The following is a 26990-nucleotide window of genomic DNA, read 5'->3' as shown; positions in this document are numbered from 1 at the left end:
TAAGTCACTCATAATTGCACCATTGAGGATAAATGAAACTCATTTTTAAAAGCGATCTTGACAGAGCAGGATAAGAGTCTTACAAAGAAGATGCAATTTGGGAGGAAACTGGTGGGAACAGATGAAAAGTCTGCCCTGCACCACCTCATGGTTTTCACCAAATGGGCAGATGCAGATCTGGGGGTGCAGGAGAGGCTCACAGCACGGGAAGAGGACCAAGACCCAGAGGAAGGCAGTGGGAGTTCAACAAGAAGGTGGTGCACATGCAAAGCCCAAAGCCCAGCAAGCCCAAGATCTGGAAGCCAGGGGAAAATGCCTGCCTACCTGAGTAGCATGAATTGAGAGAAACGGGGTCTCCCTGGGAGAGGGCTGGAGCTGACTAGACCGGAAGTGAATGCTGAATCAAAATTCGGGTGTCAACTTAGGCAATTTAAACTTTACTTTTGTAGACACTGAGAAACTTCAGAAGGTTCTGCAGAGAAAAGGGCATAAGTAACAGAAGTGTCTTCTGTATAACTTCATGTGAAATATGTCAGAACCTAGAAACTCAGGAACTTAGTGCAAACAGATTAGAGAACTTAGTAAAAAAAAATTTGGAAAATGGAAGAGTCAATACTTAATACAATAAGTAAAAGAACTAAGTATGTAGAAAGATAGACGAACTCTATGGCCACATAACAGATTTGGAATACAGGTATAAAAATAACATGATGCCAAGAAATATTGAGATAAAACATGGCAGAAAAAGGGCTATATGTGATAAAAGAAGAATTTGTAGAGTAATTCTATTCATTAGTCTTAAATGTGAGATATAAATGAATTAAGAAGCCAAACAAAGTTTTTTTTTTTTTTTTTTTTTTTTTTTTTTTTTTTTTTTTTCTTTTGTGGTACTGAGCATTAAACCTAGGACCTTCACACAAAGCTATATGCCTTTATTATTATTATTGTATTCAAAATCTCACTAAATTCCTAAGTTGCCCAGGCTGGGCTCTAACTTGCAATTTTCCTGCCTTAAAAAGGGCCAACATAATGCATTATCAGAGCTAAAAAAGATGTTTGATGACAATTAATCACAAGTACAGAGAGAGGGCATTAGTGAGAAGACATTAGTGCCTTTTACTTGGTTTCTGCAATAAATCTGTGGAGAACTGTGCAACACAAAAACCGTCTTATACAGCAAACAAGTTACAGTTTCTGAGAGTAACACATCATCTTTGCACACACCTTCTGTCTGTCTGCCTGCCTCTGCCTGTCTCTCTCTCTTCTGATTTTCATAATAAAATTCAAGTAATATGCATCCCTGAAAATCTTTAAGAAGAAGCAGCACTAAAATACTTCATAAGTTTATTTCCTTAAAGACCTTAATATACTTCTAACCCCATGTCCTGTGCTATTCAGTAAGATTCTCTGTGAAACCCAAGGGTCCTGCCTGGAGGAGATGATGCTAAGGGGAAAGGGACTTCCCTCAAAGTCATTGGAGCTGACTAACCACTGGTTCGATAGGCATATGGTATCATCACCTACTCTATATGCAATGGGGTGAGATTTTTAAACAGCACTCAATAATATCACTCAGATATAAAGAAGAAATAAGCTTCTATAAAACTCTTCCTGGAACCTGGAGGAGTAGGTATAAAGTCCTAAAGAAACCAATTTACATTATCTTGTTTCTGGTCCAGCTGCTAATTTACTCTGCATACTTTCTGTTCCCCACATGTCCACCTTAGCACTTTCCCATAAGTTTTGGAAGTTATGTATCTTAGTTTCCCCAAAGCATGTCTTATCCTCTGCATTTAATTTACTCCCCCAGTAACTTCAATTTTCAACAACTTTACATTTTCAGGATGTGGAATTCTATTTTAATCCTCTCAGAGGGTGTGCCTTGCATATTTGCAAGTCCAACACACAAACACCACAAGCCTAGAATCATCTAAATTAATGTTTCCTGTAAGTCCTGCTTGAGGAAATAGAAATTTTCAAGTGCTCTAGAATGAAAGCCATTCATGGGAGTTAAAGACCAGTGAATCACATCATAATCAACTAAAAAAGAAATAGTCATTGTGTGCAGAGAACAGAGATTCAGGAGGCCAAGGCTACCTCCCAGAAAGAGGAATGCAGGCCTGGGAAATTATAGGTATCCCATCCCAGCGGGAGGCATTCAGTCCTAGAGACCTGTTCCTAAAGTTCTGTGTTAAATCTCACGATCCACCTGCCAACGACTTCCTTTGTTCAGCTACAACTTTTGAAGACTCAAGAATAACAGCCTGAACAGCAGCCCAGACCCATAAGGCCTCAACTCATAAGCCTTGGAACTACCTGCCTTTCATGCATTGGAAGCGAACACCTGCTGGTTACCACAGAGAAGGAGGTTTCATCCTTTCTCAGCTTTACCATTTGATTTTAAGCAACTAGCTGGGGAAATTCAGAAGTTAATGAGCCCTTCTCTTGTCCTTGGAAGAGTCACAGGATGCAGCTGTCAGGAAGAATGGTGTAGAAGTCTTACAGATACTCTGGAATCGTCAGGTAACGTCCTATTTTATATTTACCAATTAACGACAGCCTGACAGCTAGAACACCACCTTTCGTAATTTCTCGAACAAAATGGGGTCAGATGTTTCTCCTTAATCAGCTACATTTTCTACACACATTCTTACAGAACTTTCAAGAAAAGCAAAATTTCCTTTTTTTTCCCTTGTAAGAACAAGGGAAAGAACAGCACACATTAACAGAGAATTACTAGAATTTAGAGGCCCTGGAAGGTCTTCCCGGTATCTCATCTCATCCAGACACTGAGCTGGTATCTAGAGATCCCATTCAAAATTTGTAAATAGTTTCTGGCACACTCTGTTTAGGTGAAAGTAACTTTCCGCAAAAGATAATTTTAAGCTTCTGGACATGCAATAAAACCTTTATCTTGGCATATTCAGAAATGCCTAACTCAGGACCAGGACTTTTAGTCAGAATAAACACTTCACTGAGATGTAATGTTTAAAAAATAGTTGAGGCAACAGTGTCATAGAACACATTTAACATAATCATATTTATCCTTACACTGATAAGTTATATTTTGCTTTAATAAATTTTATTTCGAATTCTTTTACCAAGGTTAAATTCCTAAGTGTACATGAGTGGGATAGTAACCAAGTAACCATTTTTTTGTTATTCTCATTATCATAAAATATTAAGCACATAAAGACAGCTTAAGATCACTCTATAACAGATGCTCTAGCACAAAGTTCACAATCAAGCAAAAATTGATTTGTCGTCAACATGCTAATTATCATCTTGTCATTGGCAGTCCTGCTTTATGGCGAAGATCAGGTCAGCCTGGAGAATTTCTCAAAACAAATTTGCGTATTGATTCTCTTGTCTCTCCAATGTGCTTTTGATGAGTTACACATACTCGGGGACTACATCTTTCAGAGATATCATTTTTAAAAAACTCTAATTTCTTAAAAATGTGTTTTAAGGTTGAATTTTGACTATTCAAACCTTATGCTGGAAGAATGTGTTTCTCAAAAGGGAAATAAAACATTTTAAAATAAATCACTCCCTTTGGATAAAAAAACAGGTGAACTCATCTCAACATGTTTATGACAATGAAAATACTTAAGAAATATACAATCATCATTTTTGGTTTGTGCAAATGACTACAAAAAAGCTAGGATGCTTATTATGTGTAATTTTATTGAAAAACTCTGACAATAACTTGCTACCACATTCCTGACATTCTAAGTACCAATATCTACCTACTTTCTTTCATTTTCTTTCCTTTTCACAACCATTAAAGCCAGGTTTTATTGATTCCTAAGAAAACCCTAGAAGGAAATTATCTTGGAGACTGATTTCCACTTTAGCAACTGAAAAACCAGGATAGTAACGATGCTACAATTCCAAGTAAGGTTCTATTTCATGGCATATGTGATAGCTGCTGGTTTCCAAACCAGCAGACCAGCACGTCTAGAACGAAGAGGAGTGCAAATGTTCCATTCAAAATTTCCCTTTATGCCTTTAATAATTCCCCTGCATCTCTTCCTTAATAAAAAACAACTCCAAAATATTAGCTATGGGGCTCTTTTGCATTCAATTTCTCAAGTAAATGAGTCACTCTGTTCTCTAAGACAGCTTTTCCTAATGAGCTGCTTTATTTGGGCTGAAGCAGTGGCGACCCTGAATGTGTCAAGCAACAAAAATAACTGCTTAAAACCAATGTGTCTGATGAGAAACAGCCAACGACATTTGGTGGTGAGTAGCTGCTTCTCTTCCCTTCCTTCTTCTCCCTGCCCACACCAGTATCTGCCATCACTTGCTGTATGTTGTCATAGTTATGCCAGATTTTAGAGTAGCATTTGAAATGCAGGTTTATGTTACTGAACGAAATGTATCCTTTTCTAAAACCCAAAATATTTTAAATGTCAGAGCTATGCATCAGAGTAGAGAACAGAGTCTCAGACTCTTTAATAAAACACACACATACACACACACATATTCATAAAGGAAAGATTTGGCCTTATGAATTTCATTTTGTATTTTTTTTTTTTTTTACTTTGGTAAATTTTTGAGGTTCTGAGACTAGGTATCAGATGAAATTACTTAGTGATCCTTGTGTGAGTTACTTTTCTTGTTCCTCAGATAAAAGACCTGACATTCAAAGTTAAAGGAGGGAAAGCTTTATTTAGCTCAGTTTGTTGAAATTTCAGTCCATAATCAGCTGGCTCCAAGGCAAGTTGGCATGGCAGACGGACATTACAGAAGAGAAATAGTTCATGGCAGCCAGAAGGAAGTAAAACAAGCAAGTCTCTTATATTGTATTCAGGCTAGCACTAAACCAGTGAGTTGATTTAGTAAGATATATATATATATATATATATATATATATATATATATATATATATCACTCACCCTTAATCCTAACACCCAAAATCCCTGTGTTGCCTCATGAATCAATCACACACTCCAGATTCAGCCATCTCTGAAAAAGCCCCAGCTACTATGACTGCTGCATGCTTTGGAGTGACATCTAGACAAAAGCCATAAGAATCCTCAAACAAGTAAACTCTGATGTATGGGCCTTTGTACAATCACCTTAGAATTAAAGACAACCAGTCTACTAAGCAATATGCTGACATGTATGCAGAAAAATTTGAACCACAATATCTTGCATTATTAATATGACACATTACAATTATTATTACATAATTCATGATTATACCTGTTTTCTGTTGCACCTGCCTCAAAGGATTGCAAGAATTAAATGAAACAATGCAAGTAAGTTCTCCATACAAACTTATGTTAAACTTATGTCACAGTAAATTGGAGCTCTTGTTTGGATTACTAATTCCATTGTCTTCTGTTAGTGATGCATATGTCTATTTGATCTATCTTCCTATATGTTAGATTTTTCTGCACATTAGCATTAAAATTAGTGGCTACCAACTTTCACTCATCTCAGCTTTTCTTTCCTGAGGTTATTGAACCATTCACATTACCTGAACTTCTCTCAGTTTTGTGGTTCTTTATTTCATTAAGTTGGATTAGAAACAGTAATACATTGACTTTGTATGAGCTTTACAAAAAATATTTAACTTTTGCTTATCTAGTCCATTAAAAACTGTACCATCTCCCAGATATTTTCTCCTGTCACTGATCTCCACTAGTCCTATATTTTTAAAAAATATTTGCTGGTATGTGCATCTTGGGGGTTGGCGTGAGCACACAGCACATTTTCATTCTTTGAATGTCCCCTTCTCCTCCTCTCCTCCCTCTTTTCATGTTTGGCCGCCTTCCCATTTGCAGCAGTACCGGTCTTCCATCAATTTCACTTGCAAAGCTTTAATTTTAACTCCTTTTAAAGAGTTTTTGGGAAACTGACCGAAAAAAACCAGTGTTGTCGCTTTTGAGAGGTAAAGGTCTGTGTGAAGATGCAGTATTCCTGTGAAGGACCAAATATTACAGGATTAACCTTAAACCATAAATAAATTATATTTTAGAGTATGCTTTTGTGATTATTGACTGTAGTATGTCAGCTGGACTTGAGTAAAAACCACCAAGCAGATCCTTAAAGCTCTGGGTGTCCGTCTCTGGATAATTGTAAGACAGGCCAGAAACTGAAACAAGAAGACTGATCTTGGATGTGGGTGGCCTGAGGCTTGCAGTTTGAGGGGAATAAAAAGGAAACCACGAAGGGAGTCTCTTTATGCTCCTTTGGAAGAGCTCCAGCCTTCACCATTGCCTTAGATGCTCGTCCTCAGCTTCCAATGCAGACTCTTAAGCCTTTCAACACAGACTCTCAAGAGATTCTGTGAGACCTTAACTGCTAATTGCTTCAATTAACTCTTTAAGACACAAATAAAATATAAATATGCTCACTTGATCTTCAGCAGCAAGCCTGTACTTAAAGCATTTGAACTATTTTGAAATCGTTTGCAACAGTATAATGATGTGTATTCTGAAGAAGGAAAATGTTTCTGAGGTTTAGGAAAATAATGAAACTTGGTAGTTTGTACAAATTATTTCTCATAATCACCTTCCTCACTGTTTACAGAATCTCTAATTTCTTCATATTTTGCTTCCTAATCTCCAAATTTTATCAGCTCCATCAGTCATTCCCTCAGGTTAAGTGGCTGGTCTTCATATCCTGAATATATATTTTAAGCCCTGAAGGTTAATTCCCATTTCTCCTTTACTTGCCAGTGATTGCTTTAAAGGCTGGATATAATTCAGGAGAGTAAGACAGAAGAAATCCAATCATAGGATTCTGAAGAGATGACAAAAGCCCTGCTGTTCTGCTCCAAGATGCCTTCCTGTTCCTCTGCAACTGCAGCCGCCATTTTGGGACTATGAAGGAAGGTCATGCCTGAGAGGAAATGCTCAAGATGGCAGAGTGGGAACATGAGAAAATAGGAAGGCAGGATCTTTTTTGAGGGGGTGGGCAGGATCTCCCTATGCAGTTCAAGCTGGTCTTAAACTCTCTTTGTAGCTGTTCTTGAACTCACTAGGATGACACTGATGACATTAAAAAACTAAATTAAGTACTTTCAAATTTCATTACTTAAAATATACAAATTAGGGTTTTTCTCACTGGCACCCAGAATCAAGTTAAGCTTCAACAATATCATTTTACAATATTTTTATCAAGAGCTAGAAGATCCTTTATTTATAACTAGGAAGGGAGGCCTCTTCCCTTAGTTTCCATTCCAAGACCTTTTCCCTGCTAGCCTGCAGCTCTATAGGATGTGCTACCATCACTGAGAAAGGAAGCCTATTCCAAGCATTAGGCAAACTAACAGGTGTATCAAATATGAAAGAGTTCAAGCAATTAATAGCATTCACTAGCGAAGAATAGACCAAAAGGGCAGGCTTGAATATACAGCATTTGTTAAATTTATCATTCTGGAATGCCTATCTAGAATTAATGAATCCTTAAGGTTATCCAAATGAAGCATGTAAGAGTGAAAATGTAGGCAGTAAGAATGGCTGCCAGAAATGGCCAAGATGAAATATAACAAAAGCAAATGAAAGTCACAGATTTACATCCTAGAAAATGCAGTGCACAAATTTAGAAAAGATCTAACAAGGAGCCCTAACTGGTTTTAACTGCTCTCCAATTTGGTATTATATGGCTGTCATAAATACGTGCTATCTCACCTTCATTAACTGAGCACAAAGTTCTAGGTCCAACTAGATATTAAAATTATATGAGAACATTTTAGAAACTAATTAACAAAATTCATTTTTAAAGTACTTTTAGGTTCACAGCAAATTGAGTAAAGATGTTAGGAGTTCTCATAAACGCTGCCTAGTCTCTCCGAACACACTCTCAATCTGCCCATTATCAACAGTCTAACCACCCACACTATCAGGCCTACGTCACAACTACTGAATGTTTACACTGACAGGTCACCCTCCCCCAATGCCCGTGGATTACATTAGGATTCATTTCTGGTGTTGTGCGTTCTATGAGTTTTGACAGATGTATTGTGACATGTACCTACATTGCAATACTGTACAGAGCAGTTCCAGTGTCCTAAAATCCTGTGCTCTGCCCACTCATTCCTCTCTCCTCCATAATCCCTGACAATCACTAATCTTCTTACTCTTTCCATAACTTTTCCTTTTTCAGAATGCCTACTGGTTTGACCCATACAGTATGCAGACTTTTCAGATTGGTTTTTACTAATATGTACTTTTAGATTTCTCCACAGCTCTTCCTACCGTTATAGATCATTTCTTTTTAATACTGAATAATTGTCCATTATCGAGATTTTCTAATTCATACCTATTAAAGGATATCTTAGCTTCCAAGTTTAGGTGATGATGAATTAAACTGCTTCAAAAACACGTGTGCAAGTTTTTGGGTGAACATTAATTCTGAGTTCATTTCGGCAAATACAAAAGGTACATGATTATAAGATCCTATGGTAAGAGTATGTTTAGTTTTTTAAGTCTTTCAAAGCAAATATACTGATTTATAGTCTTACCAGCAATGCATAGAATTATCTTGTGTTTCTGTGCAGCTTTTTAAAAACATCACCATCTAGACCCAAATCCAGCCCTAGTAAATCAGAATATCCTGAGAATGAACCTGGCTTTGCACATTTTATAAAATTCCTCAGACAACAGCCAGTGATGCTGGTCTAGACTCTCAATCAAGCAAGAACTGCTGAGGTTAACTCTGAGTAGATCTTTTAGGCAGGATATCAATTAATCCTGAGAACTGTGGTTTCAAAAAGGCATTTAAATGTTGAATTGCAATCTAGGGAAGCCAAACAGGAAGCTGTGGTATCTTGCAATCAAGTCACAGGATGAGGTGAAAAATGAGGACATTTTATCTATAAGTGAAAGGACAAAACCCTTCAGGAATATTGTCCCTAACCTTTATAGTAACAAACAAACAAAAAAAAATCCCAGAAAATCAGCACTTAAAACCTATGTCTCATCAAATCCAAACCCATAGTGACTTCTCCAAGAACATCTCCAAAATAAACACTAAACTCTGTCTCCAGTCTAAATTTCAAATGTTGTTTCCATGATTACCCCCAATTCACTTCAGAATTCACTAATACTGAACTACTTGTTTCCTTCTAAGCCCAAAGAATCCTGGCAACAAGCCTTACATTAAAGCTGTTCTTTTTTATCTAACTCCAGTTTTTCTTTTCTTCACATCTTCCTAAACACAAACTCTATTCCACGACCATTCCAAATTTTTCTTAAACACCTCAAGTCAGATAAATTCTCCATCCTCAGAAGTCTCACTGCATTTTACACTGGCTGCTGTCTTGTACTTAATATTTTCTTATTTTTTACTATGCTAGTACATGTTTGCAGTACATGATACCTTCATTCATCTTAGGGGAGTAGGCACATGGATCTAACATATTTTAATTGTTTTTATTCTCTTCCCCTCCCTCCCTTGGTTCTCCATCCCTAGATCTATTTCCTGTTTTCAAAAGGTTCTCTACCTGTTTCCTATTGTCTTTCCTTTTGTTTTTTCAAATCATTTATATTTCAGGTTTCTCATATAAGAGAAGTTATATAATATTTAAGCTTGTGTGTCTATTTCACTTGAAATGATAATATCAAAAAATTATAATATCAAGATTCATCCACTTTACTGCAAATAATGTATTCCTATTCATGGCAAAATAACACTCCATTAATTTATATCATTTGCTTTATCCATTTGTTTAATATGGGTATGTATTAAGGAAGGCACTTTCAAGATCCTTCTGTAAACATGGGTTACATTTATCAATGTGGTATGATGTCTTAGTACTTAATATTTTCTGCTTTGCTTTATACATGTATGTGTGTTCTTTGCCTAATAAGAATTCTTGTGCCTCATATCTCCTATCAAATTCTAATTTTATTCCTTCAAGTTTCCACCAAAATTGAAAATAGTAGCATATCACAGGAAATAGCCAATGAGTTTGATTAACTGAGTCCAGGAATGGTGGCAGATTTGAGCCACAAAGAAGTTACATGATTTATCTAGGATCATAAAGGTAATTTATGTTTTAGCCAGAATTTGCCTCAAATATTTTATAGAGCTTTTCATGTTATATGTTTTAAGTTATATCAAGAAGCATTTTGGATGCACTTGGATAACAAGGAACCAACCGTAGAAGAACATGTGGACTCTTAGGTTAAGTCTCCAAAGGGCAGGAAGAAAGCTGGGAGGAGTCTAAAATGTTTATTAAACTCAAAGCCTGCTGTTATTTTGGAACAATGTGTTGCCTCAGATAATTAAAGTCAAACTCAAGTACTGCAAACCAAAGCCTATCACTGTAGTTACAAATATACGGCTGTCAAAGTTCACAAATACACAGAAACCTCCATTTCTTTTCTTTTTTTTTAGAAACCTCCATTTCCAATTAAGCAGATCATATTATGGAGTTGAGAACACATTTCCTGAACAAATCAATCTGGAAAATGCTGTTTGCACGCCGTCATATTAAAATACAGCAATGAATCATTTTAACAGCTTCTCTTTCATGTCACACATGGAAAATAACAAAGGGAACCTCTTTAACCAAAATAGAAAAAGAGACATGAGAAGAAGAGTGTGGAATCAGAGAAGCTGGTAGACAAACTGTAAAAATACACAGATTTTTGTTTTATAGGTTACTGTTTTACCCAAAGTGGCAATTTATATGAATGACCAGCAATATACTTGAAGTTAACGTCAACATTAGAAAAGCCTTCACAATCTGTTCCAGTGAGGAAATCAATCATGCTGTAAAGCTGAGATACTCTTAAGGAATAATAAATTATGTATAAAATACTTTCAATGATTGACTTGTAAAAATGGGTTGGGTAGTCATGTTATAAAGAAGCCCAATACGTAAGGACAGCGAATTGCAAAAAGATAAAATTGGGTCTGATCATTTTAATGATTCCAACTGTGCTTGTGATAAATTTCATATAAAAGCATTGAAAACCAGACTTTTTATAAAAGAAAGTGTCCCTTCAGTAAAATGTGTGACCGTTTGCCAGTGACCCTGCACTGCTGTTACCACACTCAGGAACGTGGTTTTTAGTCACTTCTCATGATGTAAGTTGGAAAACTGGTGAAGGTTTGTGCCTGGCTCCCATTTGACCCTTTTATGTATTGAGTTCCTACTTTAAGAACAAATAAAATGTATATTATATAATTTATTTTAAATCATCACCATGGAAATCTTTCCATACAAAAATCTATCATGTCACAAGGTCAAGGTTGAAAATGTGACCATTTTAGTATTCATACCAACACTTGTCAGATAACTGAGTTCTATTTTTCTCTGAATTTTATATTCCAAGAAAAACAAAGTTCACACTGGATATCATTGTAGTCTTTGTTGTGAAGAATTTTTAAAGCCTATTTCATGTTAAGAAAATTTACTTGAAAGTTATGTTTGGTATTTGATTGATTCTATTTTTTATACATTGACAGAAGTAGGAAGATAACACCAGCCTTTCTATCAGACTTGACATGAAATACACTGCATTTGAAAGTTCAAAGGCAAAGCTGGAGTAGTCAGACAATTTTTCCATTCAAATATGAATCGATCACACTCTGAGACTGTTGAGATAACACAACACACCCTTAGCCAAGGGTGTAAAATGGAGCATTTCAAAACCTCTCAAAACATGCCCACACCAAATATATATATAGCCTGAATTTGACTGTTAGTCAAAAATGATTTCTGATCTTCTAGACCCAGTCTGAATATAAATCCAAAAACATATAAATTTTAAAAAGTGTGTAATATAACTTCCACCTATGGCTTAGGGCTTGACTACCCTAGATATTCTCAGACAGACAGTGATCCTTGATTATCTATAAGTCCCAGCACACTCAGCATCCACCCCCGCCACACACAAACCCATCTGCTTATTTGTTCATTTGAATGTACCTTTCATGTCTGCTTCTATGCCCCCTGCCTCACATCTGTATCCACTGGCATTGTAGAAGTATTTTAGATCCTCTGGACCAGGGACTCAGTTTGAAAATAGAGTGCAAAAACCGAAACTCAAAACCACGTTCACCTCACTTCTGCAACTGTATCCATATTGTCACACACACACACACACACACACACACACACACACACACACACAGAGTGTAAGTTCAGAAAATAAATTCTTGTTAAAGGATATTGCCTCGGTAGTATAATTAAAATTTCAGACTCCTATGAGTTCCATGCCACAGCTATGGTCTGCCTATGTTGCACCAAAATTCAGACACTAAAGTTCAATCATCAGTGTGGTAAGATTTAGAGGTACAGCCTTATGGGGTAATTAGGGCAGAGCCTTAGTGAATGGGAAATACAAGAGATGTATGAGAGCAGCTTGTCCTTTTTGTCTTCCATCTTCAGGTATATGAGGACCCAGCAACAAGGGGTAACCTTGGATGCAAAAAGTGATCCTTGCAAGGTAGTGAATCTTCTGATGCCTTGACCCTGAGCATCCTGGTGACCCTAACTGTAAGTAATAAGCTTCTGCTCTTTGCTAATTACCCAGTCTAAGGAATTCCATTAGAGTAGTAGGATCAGACTCAAACAGTCATCTTGGAGAACAATTTCGATTCCTTCAGTATTAATTTCTGCCTGCTTACAACTACTTTATCTTACTTGAACCTTAAATAATATCATGAAAATTGTTCTAAAGTTAATAACTAAAAGTATATTCTAAATCTCTTCCCTACTACATTAACTTCTCAGCACTAAGAGAAGAATTTCCTAATTTTATAAAATTCATTAACACATTTTACTTATGAAATAAAATTAAGAGAAGTACTCTTTTGAATGAAAATATGCAATACCAAGAAACACAGACAAAAGGCAGAAAGATACTGCTCTGGTAAACACAAAATGGAAGTGAATTGATTAAGAAGGGAAACAGAGTTTGAGAATTATGGTATGGTGTCATAAGGAAGAAGTTAGAAGCCATATATTTGTACATACTTATTTAGTACATATATTTTTCAACTTGGTCTTGTTACTTTATTCTTCTTCCAAAAGAAGAATAAAGAATGTCATCAGGAAGTAGCAAACTGGTAGCCACAAATCAATGTGCCTGCTGTACCAGGAAAGTAAAATTGATGGTGGAATCAATTGTAACTAAGGATCAATTGTTATGTTTATTCTGCTGTGCAGCTAGAAAATTTTCCAAAGACAAGTGCACAAATTTTGATTTAGTAAAAAGTTTTAAATTGAAAAAATCCCAGCAAAGAAGCAATTGTAAATAGTCAGAATAGATGAAATTATTTAAGGTCTTACATTTAGGAAACACAAAGAAATTTCTGTGTAAATTGTGATTAAATATATGCATGGACAGCTTTCTAAAAGCTCTATCTGCTGCTTAAGACTCTTTCAGCTTATTCATGTTTAAGATGCTTTATTTCAAGTTGAAAATTTTATGTCAAAATGCTAATGTTATTATTTAGCTTATAAAAGAATAAATTTTTCTTTTTTAAAAAAATGTCCTAACATTCTCAAGATATTTTCCATCTCCATTTTTAATGTCAAAAAATTACATATATGCAAACCATAAAATATGTAATTTACAACTAAAACACAAATTGCATGTAATCAGTGTTAGGTAATCAAAATCCCACAAACCAAAAAGAAATTACAAATACTGTTTCTTTCCTTTCACGAAAAGCAGTGGATTCATTTTTTGACCCTCTAAAATATGGTTGTTGAAAAAGTATATGAATGAACACATACATCAAACAGATACCAAAACTCATGAAGGCCATTTTTAGCTGTATACAGTAATAAAAAATTGAAGGCAACTTCAGAAAATAGCTGGCCCAGTACCATGCTGGGCTGACATCAAAGAACATGTTGATGTTAGAGTTACTTTCAGACCAAAAAACAGAAACAATAACTTAGTTTAGGGCTCTGATGATACTCAGATCTTACCCTGTGAATCTAACCATCTTATTCTAACAAAAGTAAAGGGAAACCTGCTGTCACAGGAGTGAACTGGAATTGGAAATAGCCAATATTCTTCAAGAAACGCTCCTGACAGATGGCAGTGTCTGCATGGCCCAGGGTCTTTGTTATGAAACTCTCATCCTCTGCTCCACTGTCCCATCCCTGACCCTCTAATGACCAGAATATACCCCAAGAATAACAGACACTTCAAGGAACTTATGAAACCAGAGACCTACAGAAACCCATGTTAGAGCACAGAGGTTGGGACTAGAGCATGGCTTGTGTTATGGTTTAGACCAAGAAGGACTGCCAAGCTTTCTTGCCCGTAGAGGCAGTGTTGAATGTGCTGTGAGGAGGTGCATCCTGTTCAGAAGACAGGTGTCACTGGGCACGTGACCTGAAACGGTCTCTCTCCCTCTCCAATTCTTCCTGGCTCCATGTGACCTTGTCAACATGACATGAGCTGCTTTCCTCCCCAAAACCCTTCTGTCATTCCCTTCCTGCCTTAGAGCCAGCTGACCAGACTGAAAACATAATGTTCCCACCTTCAAATAAAGAGCGTTGGATGTCTGTTCTATGGAAGAAAAAGTAATTGAAATAGCCTGAATATGAAGATAAGAACACTAGACTGGGTCAGAAAAGCAAAAGGGAGCTATGAAGCTACTGGTTTTATCAAAATATAGTACAATATAAGTCAAAGCTACTGTTCTCTTCCAGTTAATGAGGCCCTATTTTATTCAATAAACATGAGTCCATCTGTAGCTGGTCTGTTGATTTTTCTCTAGTCCATTAGTTAATTTTCTTTCCAAAGAAAACAGTTTTTCTTCCCAAAGCAAATAGAAATATTGAATCAATATGGCCTCTTACAGTAAAGCTTAGAGCACTTACACATTTGCATAAACATACTAATTATAGATGCTGTAATCAGTGACAGCAATACATGGGAGCACCTATCCATTTGAACCAGCATGTTCTTATTACTTTTCATTTTATTTATATCATACAACAAATATTGTTCGTCTGGCATAAGCAGTCAATCACTGATATCATTTACTGCCTGGTTTAAAAGATATGCAAACACAAAATAATGATAGAGTAAGATGAAAGTAAGATACAAATATTTGTTTCCCCTAATTTCTATTTAAATATCACCTGCACGCTTATCAAATAATTCATTTACCCTGAGTCTGGCAGTTAGCAAAAGGTACAATCTCTTCTCTCGTAGGAAAATCCTAAGATGAATTAATGAAGTCCTTCCTTACCCAATACCATAGAAGTCTGGGGTTGAAATGGTCCTTATAGATCATCCCATGTAATGAAGTGACTCCCAATTAAAAGAGACAAGGTCATAGGGGCAGGACCTGAACGGGTATCTCTTGGTCTCCAGTTCCTTCCTTCTCTGTGTTTCCTGATCAACATGTGTTATGGTTGATATACTGTATCAACCTGGAAGTTTAGAAATTTAACTGGCAATCTCAGTAGGGATCCAGGATTCTTACTTTGTACATATCATCCTGTGCAACGGCAGGCACAGCAATTTTGTGAGTGCCACACCAGCCAGCGGTTAAGGGGGTGGGCTATGTACACTATAAGGGAGGAGAAGAGGCTTGTTTCTCTCCTTTTTGCTCTGGCTTCCTTGAAGTGTTGCCCCAGTGTCATGCCACTCTGCCGTGGAACTAACTGATTACAGACTGAGACCTCCAAAAAAACTATAAGCTAAGCCAAAAAACTGTCACCTTCCCTTCCCTAATTTTGGATGTCAGGCATTTTGTAAACCAAGACAGAATTTCGCACCAGAGAAGTGGGGCTATTGCTGTGATTATTCCTGACCATGTGTTTCAAGAGCCTTTTGAAATGGCTTGTGGGAAGAGTTTGAAGATATCACCTGAACGTACAGAGCTGGAACACCTTAGGCTGTTGTGCATGGGAGATTCTGGTCAGAGCTCTGAATACCAGAAGGCTGATAGAAATTCTGCCAGTAGAGACCAGGTTCAGGAGGTTTCTGCTGGAAAGGACTGCATTGGTTGGTGGACTCCACATGATTTGTGTTATGGCTTGGCAGAAAGTTTGTCTTTATTTTGCTCATGTTCAGAGACTTTGCCTGAGACTAAAATTAAGGGTAGTGCACTAGTTAATCTGGCAGAAGAAATTTCAAGGCAGTCAAGTGTTGAGATGTTAGCATAGCTATTGTTGGGCAGGTTTTTGTTGTGAATCAAGAGCAAAATGTTGGGAGTTTGGCCAGAAAGGAAGTTCTAGTAAAGCTGTGGACTATAAAGACAGAGCTGAGATCTTCATTGCTGAGAAGGAATAGGAGAATAAAAAAGATAGCCTGGGGTCATCTCTTCACCCTTCCCAGCTTCAAAAATGCAAAAGTGAAAGACTTTGCTTGGAGGAGAAAGCTGCAGAGCACCATGTTTCCAAATGACAACAGAGACCACAGGAAGTTCCAAAAGGTGGCAGCTGCACCAGGCTCCAAAATGGTGGCAGCATGCAGAATCTTTTCCCCACAGTCAGGTTCAGAGTGCTTAGTGATCCAGGCACTCAACCCCTTCAGCCAAGAGAGGAAAGCCTGGCTACTGCTCTAGTTGGCAGCAGACCTTGGCCGCATCCATGTGGTGCTGGTATTAGATGCAGGGAAAATGCAGGAGTTCTGAGGTTAAGGCAGCCTCCATCCCAATTTCAGAAGGCCTGGGAAGCCCAGCAGTGTACCCCTGAGCAGGCAGGGTGTGAAGGCAAAGGTGCAATGGAGAACTCAGAAATTTACAAAAGCCAGGAATGTGGATCCTCTAAAGAAACCTACAAAGATTGAGCAGAATGGGCCTAGGAGAGAAGCCCTGAGAGTTTAAACCACCAAAAGTGCCACAGAGTAGTGTCATTCAAGCTTTTTGGAGCTCACAACCAGATTGCTTCAGATGCTGAGAATGGAACTCCAGGACGTAATGTTTGCCCTGCTGGATTTTGGACTTTTTTGGTCCCAATTGTTTGTATCACCCTGTTTGTACATTTTGAAATGGGAATGTTTACCCTGTGCCATTGAATATTGGAAGTGTTTAACTTTGTTTTCATTTGTACAGGGCCTTTCAGCTAAGGTTTGCCTTACCTCTCAGAGGAGACTTGGGACTTAAACTTTTCAGCAATGCTGAAACTGTTAGGACTTTGGCAACTCTTGCACACTGACTAAATGCCCTTTGCTTAAAGGTATATGCATGAGTCTTTGTGGGGGGGGGGAGGGCGGAGTGGTCCAAAGACAAAAGGTTATGTTTTTAATGTAATATACTGTTGACAGACTTAATGCAGGTTCTTAAGGATTGTTAAACTGTGTTATAACCTTTAAGTTGCAAAAGGTTAAGAATAAGCATTTCTGTGTATCTAGAGGCTGGTTTAAAGAACTATGTCTGATTGCCAAGTTGACAAGGAGTAGATTGGTATGGTTGATGCACTATGTCAACCTGAAAAGTTTAGAAGTTTGACTAAGAGCTTCAGCAGAGATCCAGGATCCTTACTTTGTACATATCTTCATCCGGTGCAAGAGGAGGGTCTTCAGGTCTTGTGAGTGCTACACCTGCCCCCCACTGGGGCAGGGAGGTGGTGTATGTGCAATATAAGGGAAGAGAAGAAACTTGTTTCTCTCCTTTTTGCTCTGAATGCTGCCTTGAAGTGTTGCCCCTGTGCCATGCTACCCTGCTTTCAAGCCAGCTGATTATGGACTGAAATCTCCAAAAAACTGTAAGACAAATAAACCTTCCCTCCCCTAATTTTGGACATCAGATATTTTGTCTCAAGAACAAGAGAAAAGTAACCAAGACAACATGATGTGAGCTAATTTACTTCCGGAGACACTTCTAACATTCCCTTCTTGCCTTGGAGCCTGCTGACGATGGGCTCTTAACCGTGAGACCAGCAGCTCTCCATATGATGCAAGTCCCTGAAGTTACACAGGGCATGGTGTGGGCACTTGTGTGCTTTTGGAAGGAAGGAGGAAAAGCAGGCATTATGCACAGAAATTTCATCAGATTGTAAATAGCTGAAAAACTAAAAACATCCTCTTTAATTCAAATTCTTTATTCTATGCACTAGGAAAGTAAGATTCAGATGGGGGAATAAAGTCAAGATCATGCAACTGTAGCTGTTCATGTTTCAGGTGACACTGACCTCCTACAATGTAATCTAAATGCTTCTTCTAATAGCCACACAGCATTTATTTAGATATTTTTAATGTGAAATCATAAACATGAAACTTCCAGAAAAGGAACTTAAAACATTTTAATCTTTCTTCTGTTACTCTTATTAACTGCTCTTATTCTGGGAAAAACAAATCAAAAAAATCTTTAAATTTAGAAACTGGAATTTATTTGGAGGGGGATTAAAAAGTCTAAAGAGGCAATATACCCTTCCTTCTAAACCTGGAATGTTTAATTTTTCAACCAAGACAAGTTTTAAACACAATAAGGACAGGTGGCTCACACCATGTAATTGGGAGTGGTCATCTTCTTAGGTCACTGTGGGGAGGTGGTCATATAAACAGGCTCTGCAGCCAGACTCTGGGTTCAAACTTAGACTTCTTCCCTTTCTTAAGGTTCTTAGGCTCTCTGTCCCTTGTTTCTAATACAGTAGAGATGGTGGTGGTGTCTGTCTTAATTCAGGCTTCCCCAAAATTGGAACTGACAAGATCTTGTGTGCAAGTTCACTAAAAGAATGCCTCTGGATACGGTACAGATTGGCAAAAGTGAGACAGAGAGGCACAGGAGTAAATTATCAAAGTTGCTTCTCCAAGCAAAGAAAGTCTGATTCAGCCAAGGTCTGAGGGTTTGCAGAATGCCTTTTAGAATCATCTATCCAAAGCGAGGAAGCTGGCAAATTTGCCCACCAGCTCACATGCACACATGCTTGAAGGTTGAACCGAGAATCCCTCTTTCTTTTAGCTGGGCTCACAAACAGAATTAGTGACATCCCGCAGCTTTAGAGGGAGGCCGAGACAGAAAGCAGATTGACACACAGTGTGCTTCTGGTGAGACACTCAGCATGAGTCTGAGCTCATACAAAACTGTCTGCCACAGTGATAACTGAAATCAGAGTCATGTCAAGGGACAGCAACATGGAGCACGGAAAGCTTTGGCTATATTATCTACCTCAAAGCAGTACTATAGGGCTCAAATAAAGTAATTTGTGTAAAGTAGTTAGAACAAGCCTAGAACATAGAAAAAAAGGCTATCAGCTTTCTTGATATTTATTGTGTACCAGACATCAAATACTATGTGATATCTCCAAATAATAAATGCAGTAATAAATAAGTAATAATACAGGCTCTTCTCTTTATCTCTTCAATCTACTTGAGGCAGCTAAGAAACATTCAACAAAATTTTCAAAGATTATGATGAAAATATTCATTGGGTTTAACTGCAACATAAATAGAGCTTAACATATGCTGCTCAGAGATTGTAGCAATCCGAAGGGCTTCCCAGAAGAAGTGGTGACAGCACAGACTCTTGAAAGATACACAGAATGGCCTCAGGCAAGGGAAACATTTCAAAAGTGAGAGTGACATACACAGAAGCAAGTCTAAGGAGTAAAAAGAACATGAAGTTTTAGACAACAGCAAGAAGATCAAGTGTACTGGAACACAGATTCCCGTAGGTAACTGGAAGTAAATAAAAACATAAAGAGTCAAAACCACAGTCATGAAGGATAAAGAGTGGTTTGCCCTAGTTCACAATTAATTCTGTAGAGAACGGAAACAATTTGCAGGAATTGTGGTTTAGGAACTTGCTAGAAGTGTAATGAATGGATTTGTGGGTAACCACACTGGACGCGGAAGAAAGCCGATGAGAGGCTGTTACCACAGCTGAAGGTAAATGTGAAGTGTAGCAATATCCAGACCGGTGGCAGTGAACGTGAGAGGCAGAATGCACAGGTTTTAGCCCCGGGAGATAGATACACAGAAGTTGAGGGAGGATATTTCCGAGGCGATTTACAGATTTCTGGCTTAAATAATTGATGGTTTAGTAATGCTTTATAACTAAGACAAAAAATAAATAAGAAATATACATCCCATAGAAGAAAGAAGAAAAGAAGAAATTTAATTTGGATCTGGCGGTTTTGAGGGTCCAAGCATATGCTGCCTACATCCACCATGCTTGTTTCCTTTGCAAAGTCACCTAAAGGCACTGTGGGAAGGTGAGAAGGGTACAAAAAGGCTCCCAGAATATTCTGAAAGGTACTTTGAAGTACCTTCTGGGCCCCAAACTGGACCTAAATCTCAACAAATACATTGTGCTATTTTAGCAAATGATTAGCTACATGAAATCACCTTTTAGCTCTACTAATTTATTATGTCATCATTAAAGTAGACATTAGGCCTATGGCACTGGGAACTTTTTATAATATGATGTAGATTAATGTGGTGTCTGAAATTCTACCAGTGAAGATTTATTATTCTTCAGATATCATTCTCTCCAGGAATTTTCATTTCAAAAGTGCAAATACCATTGGCTCCAACACTGAGATGTTATTAGCATTGACAAATCTGTTTTCCTTCTTTAATCTAGGTGGGAAAAAGGCACTGGGGGCATGAGACTTTTGAGGTAGGATCATTTGAAGTATGGAGGAGGAGGACAGGATAGGAAGAGACTAATTTTTGTTTGGGATCGGAAGGCATCAGTGGGCCCAGGACCTTTATGAAGGAGAGAGGGCTGGTGTGGGGGAGACGGTCACTGCCAATGGGAAATCATTAAAGTCCAAATGCATTATTGTAGCTCTTTGAACTCAGCCCAGAAAATCGGGTCTGAAAAGTGGTATGAAAAGAAAAACCTACCCTGAAAAAAGCTGAATCATCTTTGCAGAATACTGACCACAGATTTTCATTCTTTACTTTCTTTTGATTGATACGTATTAATTGTTCATAGTAATGGGTCTCAGTGTGACATTTCAATACACTGGAAAAATCAAGTCTAACCCCCCTCTTCCATAGTAGCTCCTCTCTTCCCAACCTTTAATAATCACATTTCTACATTCCAGGTCATCTCTTGGTCACTAGAGTTTGTCAAGTAACCTGCAATGTCCCCTTGGCAAGCAACCTTGGTCCAATATCAATATTCAGTTTATATATTAAGTTATACAATCTAAAATTATACAGAAAAGATAAATTTTGATTTAGTAATGTTAATACAAGTAAAAGGGCTATAATTATGAGGAGATGGAAGCTGATCCCTTAGCTTGCAGAGAAGAGGAAACTTCTTGCAGATCGCTTTTTTCAGTGAATTAATAGCACTGGTTTTGCCTGCCTAATAAACTGGTATCCTGAGCATCAAATCTTCATCTCTTCTATTAAGTGAAATTATTCCCACTGCCCTCCTGCTACATTCTTTCATTAGGCAGGTACCTTTGGTCAGAGTTTCTTTTACCAATTACAGGCCTCATCAATTCTCCAATCTCAGATTTAAGGGGCTCTAATAGGAATTTAAATTTCCTATAACTAACAAGCAATTCCATTAGAAAAAGAATGAGAGAGGAAAGAGTGATTGCAGAATTCAAGGGAAAACACATACTTTTATCTACACAGCACCATCCATGTCAAATTCTCTGAGCAGCAGATATGGGTGTGGTGTTTGCATCCAGTGGGCTCAGAGTCCAGCATGGGAAATCGCTGTGGTAAGCATGGACAGCCATAAAACAGAACAAAACCCCAACTACAGGAGAAAGAACCAGTGGGTACACAGGCAAGGCACACTGTCACCTTTCTCTCCACCCATCAGTCCATAGACATGTATTAAGACAGGCACTATTTAGATACAGGAGCCCTCACTCTAGATGGGAAGAGGTCAACAGAAGCGACCCACACACAGGAAGGGCTGTAAAGAGATGAGCTCATGGGATGCTCCTCAGCACAGTGCTCAGCAAAGCCCTCGAAGGAGGTGGTCCTGAAATATAGAGTGACAGCTTCCAGCTCGAAGTGCAGCAAGAACACAAATTAGCTTGCAATGTTTTAGGGACAGAAATGGGGACACATAGTGAGTGTAGAAAAGACAGAAAAGCTGGGCAGTTACTCTTGGATCAGATAACTTGGAACTTTGGTTAATGCGGTTAGAAATCTACATTTAATTAGAGGCTGTTAGAAGGGCTTTATGGAAAGCTGTGTTCTAATAAATGCTGCAGAGTCTTCTCTAGCCACCATGAGAAGAATTTGTTTTAGTGGCACAATAATGATGGCAGATAAACCAATGGAAGACTCTGGTTGCAGCTCAGGTAAGAAAACGGTAGCAATAATTCAGCTGGGAATGATGTTGGGTTGGACTGGGGCTACCAATCATGAACTAGTACAAATGTATAAGACTAGTGATATAGCTTGGCAATGATCTGGAAAGAATTATTAAGAATTTAGCCTGTAAAATGAGTGGAAAAAAAGAACAGTTATGCTCAGGATCAGCCTGAGCAGTGCTATAAATGGTGCTTTTACTGGTTGAAAAAAAAAAGAAAACATCTCAAGAGTTTTTCAAGCCATATTAAGTTTCAGATTCTAATTACAAACCCAACTGGGTTTTGCAGATTTCTGAATCTATGGATACAAGAGAAGTAAAAAGAGGTCCAGGCAAGAGATATAAATTTCCAAGTCACCAGAGAAGAGATGGTTTCAAAACTATCTTAACAAGGCTCTAAGATGCATGATTCAGCTTACATTTAGAAGGCATCTGTAGTTCATCAAATAGATATTAGTGCTGTGCTGGGACAAGCAGGATGTTTATCCTTAAAGAGCTTATGAAAGACTTTGGGGACGTATGTTTCTGGGGCAGGAATGAGCTGCAGATGAATGAAATGCAGAGCAAAAAGAAATAAGACCTGTAAAGAGAACACAGCAAAGTGGAGCTGAAGACAAGAGTCACTCCAACTGAGCAACCTGCTTCTCACAGGTTATAACACTTCACATGACCTTAAATAAAACCTGTGCATCAGTAGACGGGTAGAGAGTAGAAAGGTTGAAGGTCCAGGTGAGCAATAGAAGGAAAATGTAAAACTGAATGCAAAACAGCACCGTGGAGTAAGAAGGAATGAACACATTAATACAACACAGACGCCAACAATAAAGGGGCTTGCAGACTATGTGAGGATACCCATAGGTACACGGATAATTAAAGTGGCCAAAGGGGACCAAGAAGAGTATTCACGGCATAAGGAAGCAAATTGGTATTATAAAAGTTGATGCTTTAATGACACAACCTGGCAGTACAACTGCTTTTAAGGCATGAATTAAAGAAGTAGATGCTCTCAGAGACTAATGCTGGAAAGTAAAAATTAAAGGCCTTCTCTTGGTCTACAGTGACAATGATGCTATGCCTGTAAATTCCCAATAAAAAACACACCTGTACAAAACCTGGTGCCCATACTCCATAAAATTAATGTGACCATAATCATATCACCAAATAATTTGAAATCTAGTAGGATACAACCAAGATATTAAATCCAAAGTTAAAAAACATCTAAAAAACCACATTTATATTTACTATTGCATGCAAACCATCAATACAGATGTATAAGTCACACATTTCTAATTACCATATACTTATTATTTATATTTGAGTGCAGAACTAACTGAATATGCAGCTTACTAAAAATCATATAAGCGATACACACATGTGTACAAGCTAATGTGCACACACACGTTGTTCTTTAGCAAGTACACAAGGATAGTTCTTGATAGGAGAACCAGTGGGACTATTTTTTTTACTAGAAGGGCTAATTTTTTTTAAAAGACAGCTTTTCATGTAATACATTTGTTTCAGAGCTAAAATGATAGAGGATTCCATAATTTGCATTCTTGTCTGTATTTCTTAAGTTCCACAATGTTTTGAGTATGAATCACAACGTGGAGGCATGTAAAAAAGGAGGAAATGCAAGAGCAAGAACACACTATTTTGTCAGTAGGACAAGAAGGGAAGTGACCAAAATTTCCACTGTCGTTTTCCCTGAAGAAAATAACACTGATCAGAAACACTAGAGGTTAAAGCCAGTGGATAGCAGCAATAGAAATGCTATTCTTTAAAAAGTTTTCTATTCACTGAAGTTGGCCTAAAGGAACGTTATACCAGACGGTATTTAAAACCAAGATAATAATATCCAGTATTGAAATCTCTGTAGGGTTTTGCTTGGTGTCTTGATTTTGTTTCCTCTGACTTTTTCTTAGTTCTCTTTTTAAGAGAAGAGTGCATGTGCATAAATACATTCTCAGAGGCATCTCTTAAATCCATTCCTCCCTGCGCTCAAAAATTCTTTCTCTCTTTCTTTCCAGAGTGTGTGATTGTAAGATGTTCAGAGAAAAACTTGCCATCTGGATGTCATACCACAATGACGAGTTTCTGGGGCCTGCCTGGGGCCACTGAACCAGTGAGATTGCAGTGGGGCTGGCTAACACACATGTGGTCACAGCATCTGAGAGGACATGGCCTCCTTCTCGTCCTTCTGTTCTTCACTATGACATTCCCTTGGCCTTTGCTTCCACAGCACCTCACCCCTCTCCAGAGCAGATCTGTCACACTTGGGCGGCTCTAATAAGCATAAACTTCTTTTTCAATCTGTATTGAAATCTCCTTTTGTAGAACTTTTATTAGTTTCTTCTTGATCTGCCCTGGAAACTACACTGAGCATGATTTCTTAACATTTAACATCTAAAATATTTGGAGATGGAAATTATAAGCACTTCAATTATGACTACTTCATATAATAAGCACTTCATAGGCATCCCTTTCATTTTGCTAGACAAACATCCCATTTGCAACCTGTTTGCCAGAATCACTCATTGCTTTTGTATTCTGTACATAAAACCAAGTATTTTAGAGCTGTTTTCGACTTACAGAAAAACTTCAGATAGGTCAGGATCCCCATATATCCGGCACATGGCTTTCCTTTCTCTTAACAAAAGTGTGTTACCTTTGTTACAATTAGTGAGCCTATACTGATATATTATTATTGATTAAACCCGTACTTTGTTCAGACTTTCTGCTTTTACCTATTATCAAGGATTCCATCTAGAATTGCATTAGGATCCTCTTGGTTATGACAGTTCCTTGCTTTTGATGACTTGGATACCCTGAGAAATACATGTATTTGGGGGGATGTCCTTCAAGTGGAATATCATGGTTTATGGCTGTGTCCTCCAGGCCTCATGAGTTTGCATTGTACATTTGTGATTGGTTCATTATCTAGTGCTTGGATTGATGATGTCAGTGCTACACCCACATAGGGTTGGAGCCAGGATGTGATGTAATGGCAGGAAGAAGGTGTGTCTTGCTCTTTCCTGGTTCCTGCTTGCTGTTTGCAGCCACCATGAACTGTGGCCCAGCCATGCTCACCTGCCTTGGAGCCCACTGAGTGTGGACTGAAACCTCCAAAAACTGTAAGAAATAAACCTTTCCTTTCCCAACTTGGGCTTCAGGTATTTTGTCTCAGCAACAAGTAAAAAGTAACTAAGACATGGAATTTGATTTATTTCTACTTAGACTGGAGTTATTTGCTGATGGGGAGAAACCCATTGGACTTGGTGCCAGTATCTTAACACTGTATCAGTAGTACATATTACAAAAATGACTCTCTACTGTTAGTCAAGTGGTGAGATAGGGTCTCTTAGGATTCTCCACTGCAAATAATATATATACACTATACACTAGGTAATGTCTCAAAATATGTCACTATACAGAGTCCACATTTAAGGAGTGGATAGTTATGTTCCATATGCTTGAGAGTCAGCATATATTATTTGGATTTTATGTGTGTCTTTCTTTCTTTCTCTTCTTTCTTTCTCTCTCTCTTTTCTTTCTTTTCTTCTTTCCCTCCTTCCTTTCTTTCCTCCACCCTTCCTTCCTTCCTCTGGGAAATCTGGCTCCTACCATTTGCTAGACATTACTCAACTATTCAACTCTAGTAACTTTTATAGCAGCATCAGAATTTTAAATCTATAGTCAGTTGAGAAATAACTATCAATGACAGCATAATGCTTACACATAATTTCTTTTGACTTTATTCTAAAGGAGTAAAATCATTTTCAAAGTTATGTAAATCTTTTACACTTATTCCATTCAGTCACATCCTTTTATTTTGTTATGTTTTCTTCTGTCATAGAAATTTTCCAATGTAACAATGATTTTTTTTAAAATTTTGAATTTAATGAAATTTGGTCATGCTGTGAAGTTCTAAGGGTTTTGACGCAATGTGTACTATTTAATCATGTCTATATCCATCCTTACAGTATCATATAAAAGTGCTTAACCACCCTGAATATCTCCTATGCTTTGCCAGTTCAGTTCTTCTCTATTTCCTCATGAACCGCTGATACTTTTAACCATCTTTAGAGTTTTGCATTTCTGGAATGACCTAATTGGAATTGCCATATACATAGTTATTTTAGACTAGCTGTATTAATGTGGCAAAATGCCTTTTAAATTTATTCATGTCTTTTGGTAGTTTGATATCTCATTTCTTTCTGGTGAGTAAAATTCCATTGTACTGTATAGGTGTGCCACAGTTTATTTATCCATTTTCTCATTTTGATTGTTTCCAATATTTTGGTCATATAAGTCAACCATATATCCTTTTGGGTGGGTCCCAGGAATTTCACTTAAAAGCTTTTGCTTGCTAGGCAGGCACTTATGCCACTGAACTATATCCCTGGCCACCTTCATTATGAACTTTATAAGCAGGACTTTGTTGGTTCAAAGGGTAAATATCTAGTCATATGACAAGATCATGTTTTACTTTGTAAGAAACTGTACTCTAATGTGACTGTGCCAGTTTTTAATTACTTTTATTTCTAACTCTAATGAATGAGGGTTCCTGTTCTGTGTTTTCTTCAGCAAGTGATATTGGAGCCTTTTTAAACTTTTGGCCATTCTAATGACCATCATAATGTGTTTCAATGCTGTTTCAACTTGAAATTCCCTAATAAAAATCATGTTGAGCATTGCTGGTACTCTTACACACCACCTATATATCTTTTAAAAATGAAATATGCATATATTTGAAGCACTTTTTATGACTTTTTATTTTAAAGAGACTAAAACTAAGCAAAATAAAACAGAATAA

The 26990-nt window shown here is 37.6% G+C and overlaps 1 protein-coding gene and 1 long non-coding RNA gene across 7 annotated transcripts in view; one reads left to right on the top strand and one right to left on the bottom strand.

Moving 5' to 3' along the window:
* Inpp4b (inositol polyphosphate-4-phosphatase type II B) overlaps positions 1–26990 on the bottom strand; it is a 765962-nt gene that overhangs the window by 639316 nt on the left and 99656 nt on the right. The gene's annotated exons all lie outside the window — the stretch shown is intronic.
* Positions 1925–25985, top strand: LOC134478701 (uncharacterized). Of its 2 annotated transcripts, XR_010051484.1 has the most exons (4): positions 1925–2523; positions 4122–4245; positions 12360–12467; positions 24205–25985. It is a non-coding gene; the product is annotated as an uncharacterized LOC134478701 (long non-coding RNA). The 2 variants fall into 2 exon arrangements; XR_010051483.1 differs by lacking the exons at positions 12360–12467; positions 24205–25985 and adding an exon at positions 6694–11012 and having other exon boundaries at positions 1929–2523.

Source organism: Cavia porcellus, unplaced genomic scaffold (assembly GCF_034190915.1).
Source record: "Cavia porcellus strain 051 isolate PalLab524CR breed Dunkin Hartley unplaced genomic scaffold, mCavPor4.1 scaffold_14, whole genome shotgun sequence".
NCBI classification, from domain to species: Eukaryota; Metazoa; Chordata; class Mammalia; order Rodentia; family Caviidae; genus Cavia; species Cavia porcellus.
The sequence above is the reverse complement of the archived record's forward strand: the minus strand, read 5'-3'. Positions and strand labels throughout refer to the sequence as shown.